We start from the raw sequence: 13918 nt of genomic DNA, 5'->3' as shown, positions 1-13918 counted from the left end.
GAGATTAGGAACATTTATGATTTCTAATATCTGTTTTTTATTTGTAGTAATCCCTTTTTCAATAGACCTACCGTAGATTTAAGACATAACTGTACTGTAAAGAAAAATCTATAAGTTAATGTAATAAATCACATACTATAACTGATTATTGCCATTTAAAACTATGAAAAATACATTATGTTGATTATAAAACAGAAATACAGAATGGAGACAACCGTCTGTGGCTCAAGCTCGACTGCCCATTTCTTTGAGTGGCCCCTCAATGTTCTGGAAACGGGTGGAGGACATTGTCTCCATTAGAATGGGTCCCCCTAAGATGCTTCGGCTGTTGATCTGAAGTGCATTCTGTGCTTTGGAATCTCGGGGGCAAACTGTATTTCTGTTATTAATTTTTAGTTTAGCAATTCCCACCGCAACATGGTTAACCTCTATCCTAAATTTCTGCACAAAATTGATAAAAGACATTCCAAGAAATATTTTGCCAAATAAAAATATATAAAATATTGATGAAGTTGATGAATAATAATAACAACAAAAATAACAGTTTTTTATTAAAAAACAAATAAACAATAATAATTTATCAAATATTTTGCTCCTGCCCCCTTCCCCAAAAATAAAAAAACATATATTACCCTTAAAATTTATAAATAAAGAAACAAAAAATAACACATACCCCAAACATTGCAAACACAAAACCCCCAAAAACCTAACAATAGTGTCTGTCAACATCATCCTGGGAGGGATAATACACTGCACTACAATTGAAAGAAAAATCCCTATCATCTATATCTCAATGGGTTCCATCTTTTCTTTTGTTCTTTTTTCTAACGCGGTTTTATAATCCCTGAGACAAGTAGTTCTGGCCCTAGAGTGTTATATATATTAGCGTCTTTAGCATGTATAAGGGACATGTCATCATACCTGTGTCTTTTTATAGGTGATTAATGCCCGGTGAGAGGGTGAAAGGGACCTATACCCCCGTCAGCAGCAGGAAAGGAACAAAGAGACAGGTAATTTTATATTTATATTAATTACTGATAACAATCAGGCTAGATATAACATCTAGACCTGCAAAGATGTCATAGTCTCTACCTTATACATGAAGATATATGTGTTTTTAATAAGTATATCGTCTATAGACAGCTTCTTATATAACACAACTGTGTCTCAGGTACAGAGATTGGGAACATTTATGATTTCTAATATCTGTTTTTTATTTGTAGTAATCCCTTTTTCAATAGACTGACCGCAGATTTAAGACATAACTGTACTGTAAAGAAAAATCTATAAGTTAATGTAATAAATCACATACTATAACTGATTATTGCCATTTAAAACTATGAAAAATACATTATGTTGATTATAAAACAGAAATACAGAATGGAAACAACCGTCTGTGGCTCAAGCTCGACTGCCCCTTTCTTTGAGTGGCCCCTCAATGTTGTGGAAACGGGTGGAGGACATTGTCTCCATTAGAATGGGTCCCCCTACGATGCTTCGGCTGTTGATCTAAAGTGCATTCTGTGCTTTGGAACCTCGGGGGCAAACTGTATTTCTGTTATTAATTTTTAGTTTAGCAATTCCCACCGCAACATGGTTAACCTCTATCCGAAATTTCTGCACAAAATTGATAACAGACATTCCAAGAAATATTTTGCCAAATAAAAATATATAAAATATTGATGAAATTGATGAATAATAATAACAACAAAAATAACAGTTTTTGATTAAAAAACAAAAAAACTAAAATAATTTATAAAATATTTTGCTCCTGCCCCCTTCCCCCAAAAATAAAAAAACATATATTACCCTTAAAATTTATGAATAAAGAAACAAAAAATAACACATACCCCAAACATTACAAACACAAACCCCCCAAAAACCTAACAATAGTCTCTGTCAGTATTATCCTGAGAGGGATAATACACTGCACTGCAATAGAAATAAAAATCCCTATCATCTATATCTCAATGGGTTCCATCTTTTCTTTTGTTCTTTTTTCTAATGCGGTTTTATAATCCCTGAGACAAGTATTTCTGGCCCTAGAGTGTTAGATATATTAGCGTCTGTAGCATGTATAAGGGACATGTTATCATACCTGTGTCTTTTTTTAGGTGATTGATGCCCGGTGAGAGGGTGAAAGGGACCTATACCCCCGTCAGCTGCAGGAAAGGAACAAAGAGACAGGTAATTAATATTTATATTTATTACTGATAACAATCAGGCTAGATACAACATCTAAACCTGCAAAGATGTCATAGTCTCTACCTTATACATGAAGATATATGTGTTTTTAATAAGTATATCGTCTATAGACAGCTTCTTATATAACACAACCATGTCTCAGGTACAGAGATTAGGAACATTTATGATTTCTAATATCTGTTTTTTATTTGTAGTAATCCCTTTTTCAATAGACTGACCGCAGTTTTTAGACAAAGCTGTACTGTTAAGAAAAATCTATAAGTTAATGTAATAAATCACATACTATAACTGATTATTGCCATTTAAAACTATGAAAAATACATTATGTTGATTATAAAACAGAAATACAGAATGGAGACAACCGTCTGTGGCTCAAGCTCGACTGCCCATTTCTTTGAGTGGCCCCTCAATGTTCTGGAAACGGGTGGAGGACATTGTCTCCATTAGAATGGGTCCCCCTAAGATGCTTCGGCTGTTGATCTGAAGTGCATTCTGTGCTTTGGAATCTCGGGGGCAAACTGTATTTCTGTTATTAATTTTTAGTTTAGCAATTCCCACCGCAACATGGTTAACCTCTATCCTAAATTTCTGCACTAAATTGATAAAAGACATTCCAAGAAATATTTTGCCAAATAAAAATATTTAAAATATTGATGAAGTTGATGAATAATAATAACAACAAAAATAACAGTTTTTGATTAAAAAACAAATAAACAATAATAATTTATCAAATATTTTGCTCCTGCCCCCTTCCCCAAAAATAAAAAAACATATATTACCCTTAAAATTTATAAATAAAGAAACAAAAAATAACACATACCCCAAACATTGCAAACACAAACCCCCCAAAAACCTAACAATAGTGTCTGTCAACATCATCCTGGGAGGGATAATACACTGCACTACAATAGAAATAAAAATCCCTATCATCTATATCTCAATGGGTTCCATCTTTTCTTTTGTTCTTTTTTCTAATGCGGTTTTATAATCCCTGAGACAAGTAGTTCTGGCCCTAGAGTGTTATATATATTAGCATCTGTAGCATGTATAAGGGACATGTTATCATACCTGTGTCTCTTTATAGGTGATTAATGCCCGGTGAGAGGGCGAAAGGGACCTATACCCCCGTCAGCAGCAGGAAAGGAACAAAGAGACAGGTAATTAATATTTATATTAATTACTGATAACAATCAGGCTAGATATAACATCTAGACCTGCAAAGATGTCATAGTCTCTACCTTATACATGAAGATATATGTGTTTTTAATAAGTATATCGTCTATAGACAGCTTCTAATATAACACAACTGTGTCTCAGGTACAGAGATTGGGAACATTTATGATTTCTAATATCTGTTTTTTATTTGTAGTAATCCCTTTTTCAATAGACTGACCGCAGATTTAAGACATAACTGTACTGTAAAGAAAAATCTATAAGTTAATGTAATAAATCACATACTATAACTGATTATTGCCATTTAAAACTATGAAAAATACATTATGTTGATTATAAAACAGAAATACAGAATGGAAACAACCGTCTGTGGCTCAAGCTCGACTGCCCCTTTCTTTGAGTGGCCCCTCAATGTTGTGGAAACGGGTGGAGGACATTGTCTCCATTAGAATGGGTCCCCCTACGATGCTTCGGCTGTTGATCTGAAGTGCATTCTGTGCTTTGGAACCTCGGGGGCAAACTGTATTTCTGTTATTAATTTTTAGTTTAGCAATTCCCACCGCAACATGGTTAACCTCTATCCGAAATTTCTGCACAAAATTGATAACAGACATTCCAAGAAATATTTTGCCAAATAAAAATATATAAAATATTGATGAAATTGATAAATAATAATAACAACAAAAATAACAGTTTTTGATTAAAAAACAAAAAAACTAAAATAATTTATAAAATATTTTGCTCCTGCCCCCTTCCCCAAAAATAAAAAAACATATATTACCCTTAAAATTTATAAATAAAGAAACAAAAAATAACACATACCCCAAACATTACAAACACAAACCCCCCAAAAACCTAACAATAGTCTCTGTCAGTATTATCCTGGGAGGGATAATACACTGCACTGCAATAGAAATAAAAATCCCTATCATCTATATCTCAATGGGTTCCATCTTTTCTTTTGTTCTTTTTTCTAATGCGGTTTTATAATCCCTGAGACAAGTATTTCTGGCCCTAGAGTGTTAGATATATTAGCGTCTGTAGCATGTATAAGGGACATGTTATCATACCTGTGTCTTTTTATAGGTGATTGATGCCCGGTGAGAGGGTGAAAGGGACCTATACCCCCGTCAGCTGCAGGAAAGGAACAAAGAGACAGGTAATTAATATTTATATTTATTACTGATAACAATCAGGCTAGATACAACATCTAAACCTGCAAAGATGTCATAGTCTCTACCTTATACATGAAGATATATGTGTTTTTAATAAGTATATCGTCTATAGACAGCTTCTTATATAACACAACCATGTCTCAGGTACAGAGATTAGGAACATTTATGATTTCTAATATCTGTTTTTTATTTGTAGTAATCCCTTTTTCAATAGACTGACAGCAGTTTTTAGACAAAGCTGTACTGTAAAGAAAAATCTATAAGTTAATGTAATAAATCACATACTATAACTGATTATTGCCATTTAAAACTATGAAAAATACATTATGTTGATTATAAAACAGAAATACAGAATGGAGACAACCGTCTGTGGCTCAAGCTCGACTGCCCATTTCTTTGAGTGGCCCCTCAATGTTGTGGAAACGGGTGGAGGACATTGTCTCCATTGGAATGGGTCCCCCTAAGATGCTTCGGCTGTTGATCTGAAGTGCATTCTGTGCTTTGGAATCTCGGGGGCAAACTGTATTTCTGTTATTAATTTTTAGTTTAGCAATTCCCACCGCAACATGGTTAACCTCTATCCTAAATTTCTGCACAAAATTGATAAAAGACATTCCAAGAAATATTTTGCCAAATAAAAATATATAAAATATTGATGAAGTTGATGAATAATAATAACAACAAAAATAACAGTTTTTGATTAAAAAACAAATAAACAATAATAATTTATCAAATATTTTGCTCCTGCCCCCTTCCCCAAAAATAAAAAAACATATATTACCCTTAAAATTTATAAATAAAGAAACAAAAAATAACACATACCCCAAACATTGCAAACACAAACCCCCCAAAAACCTAACTATAGTGTCTGTCAACATCATACTGGGAGGGATAATACACTGCACTACAATAGAAATAAAAATCCCTATCATCTATATCTCAATGGGTTCCATCTTTTCTTTTGTTCTTTTTTCTAATGCGGTTTTATAATCCCTGAGACAAGTAGTTCTGGCCCTAGAGTGTTATATATATTAGCGTCTGTAGCATGTATAAGGGACATGTTATCATACCTGTGTCTTTTTATAGGTGATTAATGCCCGGTGAGAGGGTGAAAGGGACCTAAACCCCCAGTCAGCTGCAGGAAAGGAACAAATAGACAGGTAATTAATATTTATATTAATTACTGATAACAATCAGGCTAGATATAACATCTAGACCTGCAGAGATGTCATAGTCTCTACCTTATACATGAAGATATATGTGTTTTTAATAAGTATATCGTCTATAGACAGCTTCTTATATAACACAACTGTGTCTCAGGTACAGAGATTGGGAACATTTATGATTTCTAATATCTGTTTTTTATTTGTAGTAATCCCTTTTTCAATAGACTGACCGCAGATTTAAGACATAACTGTACTGTAAAGAAAAATCTATAAGTTAATGTAATAAATCACATACTAAAACTGATTATTGCCATTTAAAACTATGAAAAATACATTATGTTGATTATAAAACAGAAATACAGAATGGAAACAACCGTCTGTGGCTCAAGCTCGACTGCCCCTTTCTTTGAGTGGCCCCTCAATGTTGTGGAAACGGGTGGAGGACATTGTCTCCATTAGAATGGGTCCCCTTACGATGCTTCGGCTGTTGATCTGAAGTGCATTCTGTGCTTTGGAACCTCGGGGGCAAACTGTATTTCTGTTATTAATTTTTAGTTTAGCAATTCCCACCGCAACATGGTTAACCTCTATCCTAAATTTCTGCACAAAATTGATAACAGACATTCCAAGAAATATTTTGCCAAATAAAAATATATAAAATATTGATGAAATTGATGAATAATAATAACAACAAAAATAACAGTTTTTGATTAAAAAACAAAAAAACTAAAATAATTTATAAAATATTTTGCTCCTGCCCCCTTCCCCAAAAATAAAAAAAACATATATTACCCTTAAAATTTATGAATAAAGAAACAAAAAATTACACATACCCCAAACATTACAAACACAAACCCCCCAAAAACCTAACAATAGTCTCTGTCAGTATTATCCTGGGAGGGATAATACATTGCACTGCAATAGAAAGAAAAATCCCTATCATCTATATCTCAATGGGTTCCATCTTTTCTTTTGTTCTTTTTTCTAATGCGGTTTTATAATCCCTGAGACAAGTAGTTCTGGCCCTAGAGTGTTAGATATATTAGCGTCTGTAGCATGTATAAGAGACATGTTATCATACCTGTGTCTTTTTATAGGTGATTGATGCCCGGTGAGAGGGTGAAAGGGACCTATACCCCCGTCAGCTGCAGGAAAGGAACAAAGAGACAGGTAATTAATATTTATATTAATTACTGATAACAATCAGGCTAGATATAACATCTAGACCTGCAGAGATGTCATAGTCTCTACCTTATACATGAAGATATATGTGTTTTTAATAAGTATATCGTCTATAGACAGCTTCTTATATAACACAACTGTTTCTCAGGTACAGAGATTGGGAACATTTATGATTTCTAATATCTGTTTTTTATTTGTAGTAATCCCTTTTTCAATAGACTGACCGCAGATTTAAGACATAACTGTACTGTAAAGAAAAATCTATAAGTTAATGTAATAAATCACATACTATAACTGATTATTGCCATTTAAAACTATGAAAAATACATTATGTTGATTATAAAACAGAAATACAGAATGGAAACAACCGTCTGTGGCTCAAGCTCGACTGCCCCTTTCTTTGAGTGGCCCCTCAATGTTGTGGAAACGGGTGGAGGACATTGTCTCCATTAGAATGGGTCCCCCTACGATGCTTCGGCTGTTGATCTGAAGTGCATTCTGTGCTTTGGAACCTCGGGGGCAAACTGTATTTCTGTTATTAATTTTTAGTTTAGCAATTCCCACCGCAACATGGTTAACCTCTATCCTAAATTTCTGCACAAAATTGATAACAGACATTCCAAGAAATATTTTACCAAATAAAAATATATAAAATATTGATGAAACTGATGAATAATAATAACAACAAAAATAACAGTTTTTGATTAAAAAACAAAAAAACTAAAATAATTTATAAAATATTTTGCTCCTGCCCCCTTCCCCCAAAAATAAAAAAACATATATTACCCTTAAAATTTATGAATAAAGAAACAAAAAATAACACATACCCCAAACATTACAAACACAAAACCCCCAAAAACCTAACAATAGTCTCTGTCAACATAATCCTGGGAGGGATAATACACTGCACTGCAATAGAAATATAAATCCCTATCATCTATATCTCAATGGGTTCCATCTTTTCTTTTGTTCTTTTTTCTAATGCGGTTTTATAATCCCTGAGACAAGTAGTTCTGGCCCTAGAGTGTTAGATATATTAGCGTCTGTAGCATGTATAAGGGACATGTTATCATACCTGTGTCTTTTTATAGGTGATTGATGCCCGGTGAGAGGGTGAAAGGGACCTATACCTCCGTCAGCTGCAGGAAAGGAACAAAGAGACAGGTAATTAATATTTATATTAATTACTGATAACAATCAGGCTAGATACAACATCTAACCCTGCAAAGATGTCATAGTCTCTACCTTATACATGAAGATATATGTGTTTTTAATAAGTATATCGTCTATAGACAGCTTCTTATATAACACAACCATGTCTCAGGTACAGAGATTAGGAACATTTATGATTTCTAATATCTGTTTTTTATTTGTAGTAATCCCTTTTTCAATAGACCTACCGTAGATTTAAGACATAACTGTACTGTAAAGAAAAATCTATAAGTTAATGTAATAAATCACATACTATAACTGATTATTGCCATTTAAAACTATGAAAAATACATTATGTTGATTATAAAACAGAAATACAGAATGGAGACAACCGTCTGTGGCTCAAGCTCGACTGCCCATTTCTTTGAGTGGCCCCTCAATGTTCTGGAAACGGGTGGAGGACATTGTCTCCATTAGAATGGGTCCCCCTAAGATGCTTCGGCTGTTGATCTGAAGTGCATTCTGTGCTTTGGAATCTCGGGGGCAAACTTTATTTCTGTTATTAATTTTTAGTTTAGCAATTCCCACCGCAACATGGTTAACCTCTATCCTAAATTTCTGCACAAAATTGATAAAAGACATTCCAAGAAATATTTTGCCAAATAAAAATATATAAAATATTGATGAAGTTGATGAATAATAATAACAACAAAAATAACAGTTTTTTATTAAAAAACAAATAAACAATAATAATTTATCAAATATTTTGCTCCTGCCCCCTTCCCCAAAAATAAAAAAACATATCTTACCCTTAAAATTTATAAATAAAGAAACAAAAAATAACACATACCCCAAACATTGCAAACACAAAACCCCCAAAAACCTAACAATAGTGTCTGTCAACATCATCCTGGGAGGTATAATACACTGCACTACAATAGAAATAAAAATCCCTATCATCTATATCTCAATGGGTTCCATCTTTTCTTTTGTTCTTTTTTCTAATGCGGTTTTATAATCCCTGAGACAAGTAGTTCTGGCCCTAGAGTGTTATATATATTAGCGTCTGTAGCATGTATAAGGGACATGTCATCATACCTGTGTCTTTTTATAGGTGATTAATGCCCGGTGAGAGGGTGAAAGGGACCTATACCCCCGTCAGCTGCAGGAAAGGAACAAAGAGACAGGTAATTAATATTTATATTAATTACTGATAACAATCAGGCTAGATATAACATCTAGACCTGCAGAGATGTCATAGTCTCTACCTTATACATGAAGATATATGTGTTTTTAATAAGTATATCGTCTATAGACAGCTTCTTATATGACACAACTGTTTCTCAGGTACAGAGATTGGGAACATTTATGATTTCTAATATCTGTTTTTTATTTGTAGTAATCCCTTTTTCAATAGACTGACCGCAGATTTAAGACATAACTGTACTGTAAAGAAAAATCTATAAGTTAATGTAATAAATCACATACTATAACTGATTATTGCCATTTAAAACTATGAAAAATACATTATGTTGATTATAAAACAGAAATACAGAATGGAAACAACCGTCTGTGGCTCAAGCTCGACTGCCCCTTTCTTTGAGTGGCCCCTCAATGTTGTGGAAACGGGTGGAGGACATTGTCTCCATTAGAATGGGTCCCCCTACGATGCTTCGGCTGTTGATCTGAAGTGCATTCTGTGCTTTGGAACCTCGGGGGCAAACTGTATTTCTGTTATTAATTTTTAGTTTAGCAATTCCCACCGCAACATGGTTAACCTCTATCCTAAATTTCTGCACAAAATTGATAACAGACATTCCAAGAAATATTTTACCAAATAAAAATATATAAAATATTGATGAAACTGATGAATAATAATAACAACAAAAATAACAGTTTTTGATTAAAAAACAAAAAAACTAAAATAATTTATAAAATATTTTGCTCCTGCCCCCTTCCCCCAAAAATAAAAAAACATATATTACCCTTAAAATTTATGAATAAAGAAACAAAAAATAACACATAGCCCAAACATTACAAACACAAAACCCCCAAAAACCTAACAATAGTCTCTGTCAACATCATCCTGGGAGGGATAATACACTGCACTGCAATAGAAATATAAATCCCTATCATCTATATCTCAATGGGTTCCATCTTTTCTTTTGTTCTTTTTTCTAATGCGGTTTTATAATCCCTGAGACAAGTAGTTCTGGCCCTAGAGTGTTAGATATATTAGCGTCTGTAGCATGTATAAGGGACATGTTATCATACCTGTGTCTTTTTATAGGTGATTGATGCCCGGTGAGAGGGTGAAAGGGACCTATACCTCCGTCAGCTGCAGGAAAGGAACAAAGAGACAGGTAATTAATATTTATATTAATTACTGATAACAATCAGGCTAGATACAACATCTAAACCTGCAAAGATGTCATAGTCTCTACCTTATACATGAAGATATATGTGTTTTTAATAAGTATATCGTCTATAGACAGCTTCTTATATAACACAACCATGTCTCAGGTACAGAGATTAGGAACATTTATGATTTCTAATATCTGTTTTTTATTTGTAGTAATCCCTTTTTCAATAGACTGACCGCAAAATTAAGACATAACTGTACTGTAAAGAAAAATCTATAAGTTAATGTAATAAATCACATACTATAACTGATTATTGCCATTTAAAACTATGAAAAATACATTATGTTGATTATAAAACAGAAATACAGAATGGAGACAACCGTCTGTGGCTCAAGCTCGACTGCCCATTTCTTTGAGTGGCCCCTCAATGTTCTGGAAACGGGTGGAGGACATTGTCTCCATTAGAATGGGTCCCCCTAAGATGCTTCGGCTGTTGATCTGAAGTGCATTCTGTGCTTTGGAATCTCGGGGGCAAACTGTATTTCTGTTATTAATTTTTAGTTTAGCAATTCCCACCGCAACATGGTTAACCTCTATCCTAAATTTCTGCACAAAATTGATAAAAGACATTCCAAGAAATATTTTGCCAAATAAAAATATATGAAATATTGATGAAGTTGATGAATAATAATAACAACAAAAATAACAGTTTTTTATTAAAAAACAAATAAACAATAATAATTTATCAAATATTTTGCTCCTGCCCCCTTCCCCAAAAATAAAAAAACATATATTACCCTTAAAATTTATAAATAAAGAAACAAAAAATAACACATACCCCAAACATTGCAAACACAAAACCCCCCAAAACCTAACAATAGTGTCTGTCAACATCATCCTGGGAGGGATAATACACTGCACTACAATAGAAATGAAAATCCCTATCATCTATATCTCAATGGGTTCCATCTTTTCTTTTGTTCTTTTTTCGAATGCGGTTTTATAATCCCTGAGACAAGTAGTTCTGGCCCTAGAGTGTTAGATATATTAGCGTCTGTAGCATGTATAAGGGACATGTTATCATACCTGTTTCTTTTTATAGGTGATTGATGCCCGGTGAGAGGGTGAAAGGGACCTATACCACCGTCAGCTGCAGGAAAGGAACAAAGAGACAGGTAATTAATATTTATATTAATTACTGATAACAATAAGGCTAGATACAACATCTAAACCTGCAAAGATGTCATAGTCTCTACCTTATACATGAAGATATATGTGTTTTTAATAAGTATATCGTCTATAGACAGCTTCTTATATAACACAACCATGTCTCAGGTACAGAGATTAGGAACATTTAGGATTTCTAATATCTGTTTTTTATTTGTAGTAATCCCTTTTTCAATAGACCTACCGTAGATTTAAGACATAACTGTACTGTAAGGAAAAATCTATAAGTTAATGTAATAAATCACATACTATAACTGATTATTGCCATTTAAAACTATGAAAAATACATTATGTTGATTATAAAACAGAAATACAGAATGGAGACAACCGTCTGTGGCTCAAGCTCGACTGCCCATTTCTTTGAGTGGCCCTCAATGTTCTGGAAACGGGTGGAGAACATTGTCTCCATTAGAATGGGTCCCCCTAAGATGCTTCGGCTGTTGATCTGAAGTGCATTCTGTGCTTTGGAATCTCGGGGGCAAACTGTATTTCTGTTATTAATTTTTAGTTTAGCAATTCCCACCGCAACATGGTTAACCTCTATCCTAAATTTCTGCACAAAATTGATAAAAGACATTCCAAGAAATATTTTGCCAAATAAAAATATATAAAATATTGATGAAGTTGATGAATAATAATAACAACAAAAATAAAAGTTTTTGATTAAAAAATAAATAAACAATAATAATTTATCAAATATTTTGCTCCTGCCCCCTTCCCCAAAAATAAAAAAACATATATTACCCTTAAAATTTATAAATAAAGAAACAAAAAATAACACATACACCAAACATTGCAAACACAAAACCCCCAAAAACCTAACAATAGTGTCTGTCAACATCATCCTGGGAGGGATAATACACTGCACTACAATAGAAATAAAAATTCCTATCATCTATATCTCAATGGGTTCCATCTTTTCTTTTGTTCTTTTTTCTAATGCGGTTTTATAATCCCTGAGACAAGTAGTTCTGGCCCTAGAGTGTTAGATATATTAGCGTCTGTAGCATGTATAAGGGACATGCTATCATACCTGTGTCTCTTTATAGGTGATTAATGCCCGGTGAGAGGGTGAAAGGGACCTATACCCCCGTCAGCAGCAGGAAAGGAACAAAGAGACAGGTAATTAATATTTATATTAATTACTGATAACAATCAGGCTAGATATAACATCTAGACCTGCAAAGATGTCATAGTCTCTACCTTATACATGAAGATATATGTGTTTTTAATAAGTATATCGTCTATAGACAGCTTCTTATATAACACAACTGTGTCTCAGGTACAGAGATTGGGAACATTTATGATTTCTAATATCTGTTTTTTATTTGTAGTAATCCCTTTTTCAATAGACTGACCGCAGATTTAAGACATAACTGTACTGTAAAGAAAAATCTATAAGTTAATGTAATAAATCACATACTATAACTGATTATTGCCATTTAAAACTATGAAAAATACATTATGTTGATTATAAAACAGAAATACAGAATGGAAACAACCGTCTGTGGCTCAAGCTCGACTGCCCCTTTCTTTGAGTGGCCCCTCAATGTTGTGGAAACGGGTGGAGGACATTGTCTCCATTAGAATGGGTCCCCCTACGATGCTTCGGCTGTTGATCTAAAGTGCATTCTGTGCTTTGGAACCTCGGGGGCAAACTGTATTTCTGTTATTAATTTTTAGTTTAGCAATTCCCACCGCAACATGGTTAACCTCTATCCGAAATTTCTGCACAAAATTGATAACAGACATTCCAAGAAATATTTTGCCAAATAAAAATATATAAAATATTGATGAAATTGATGAATAATAATAACAACAAAAATAACAGTTTTTGATTAAAAAACAAAAAAACTAAAATAATTTATAAAATATTTTGCTCCTGCCCCCTTCCCCCAAAAATAAAAAAACATATATTACCCTTAAAATTTATGAATAAAGAAACAAAAAATAACACATACCCCAAACATTACAAACACAAACCCCCCAAAAACCTAACAATAGTCTCTGTCAGTATTATCCTGGGAGGGATAATACACTGCACTGCAATTGAAATAAAAATCCCTATCATCTATATCTCAATGGGTTCCATCTTTTCTTTTGTTCTTTTTTCTAATGCGGTTTTATAATCCCTGAGACAAGTATTTCTGGCCCTAGAGTGTTAGATATATTAGCGTCTGTAGCATGTATAAGGGACATGTTATCATACCTGTGTCTTTTTTTAGGTGATTGATGCCCGGTGAGAGGGTGAAAGGGACCTATACCCCCGTCAGCT

Source organism: Hyla sarda, chromosome 3, assembly GCF_029499605.1.
Source record: "Hyla sarda isolate aHylSar1 chromosome 3, aHylSar1.hap1, whole genome shotgun sequence".
In the NCBI taxonomy this organism is placed as follows: domain Eukaryota; kingdom Metazoa; phylum Chordata; class Amphibia; order Anura; family Hylidae; genus Hyla; species Hyla sarda.
The sequence above is the reverse complement of the archived record's forward strand: the minus strand, read 5'-3'. Positions refer to the sequence as shown.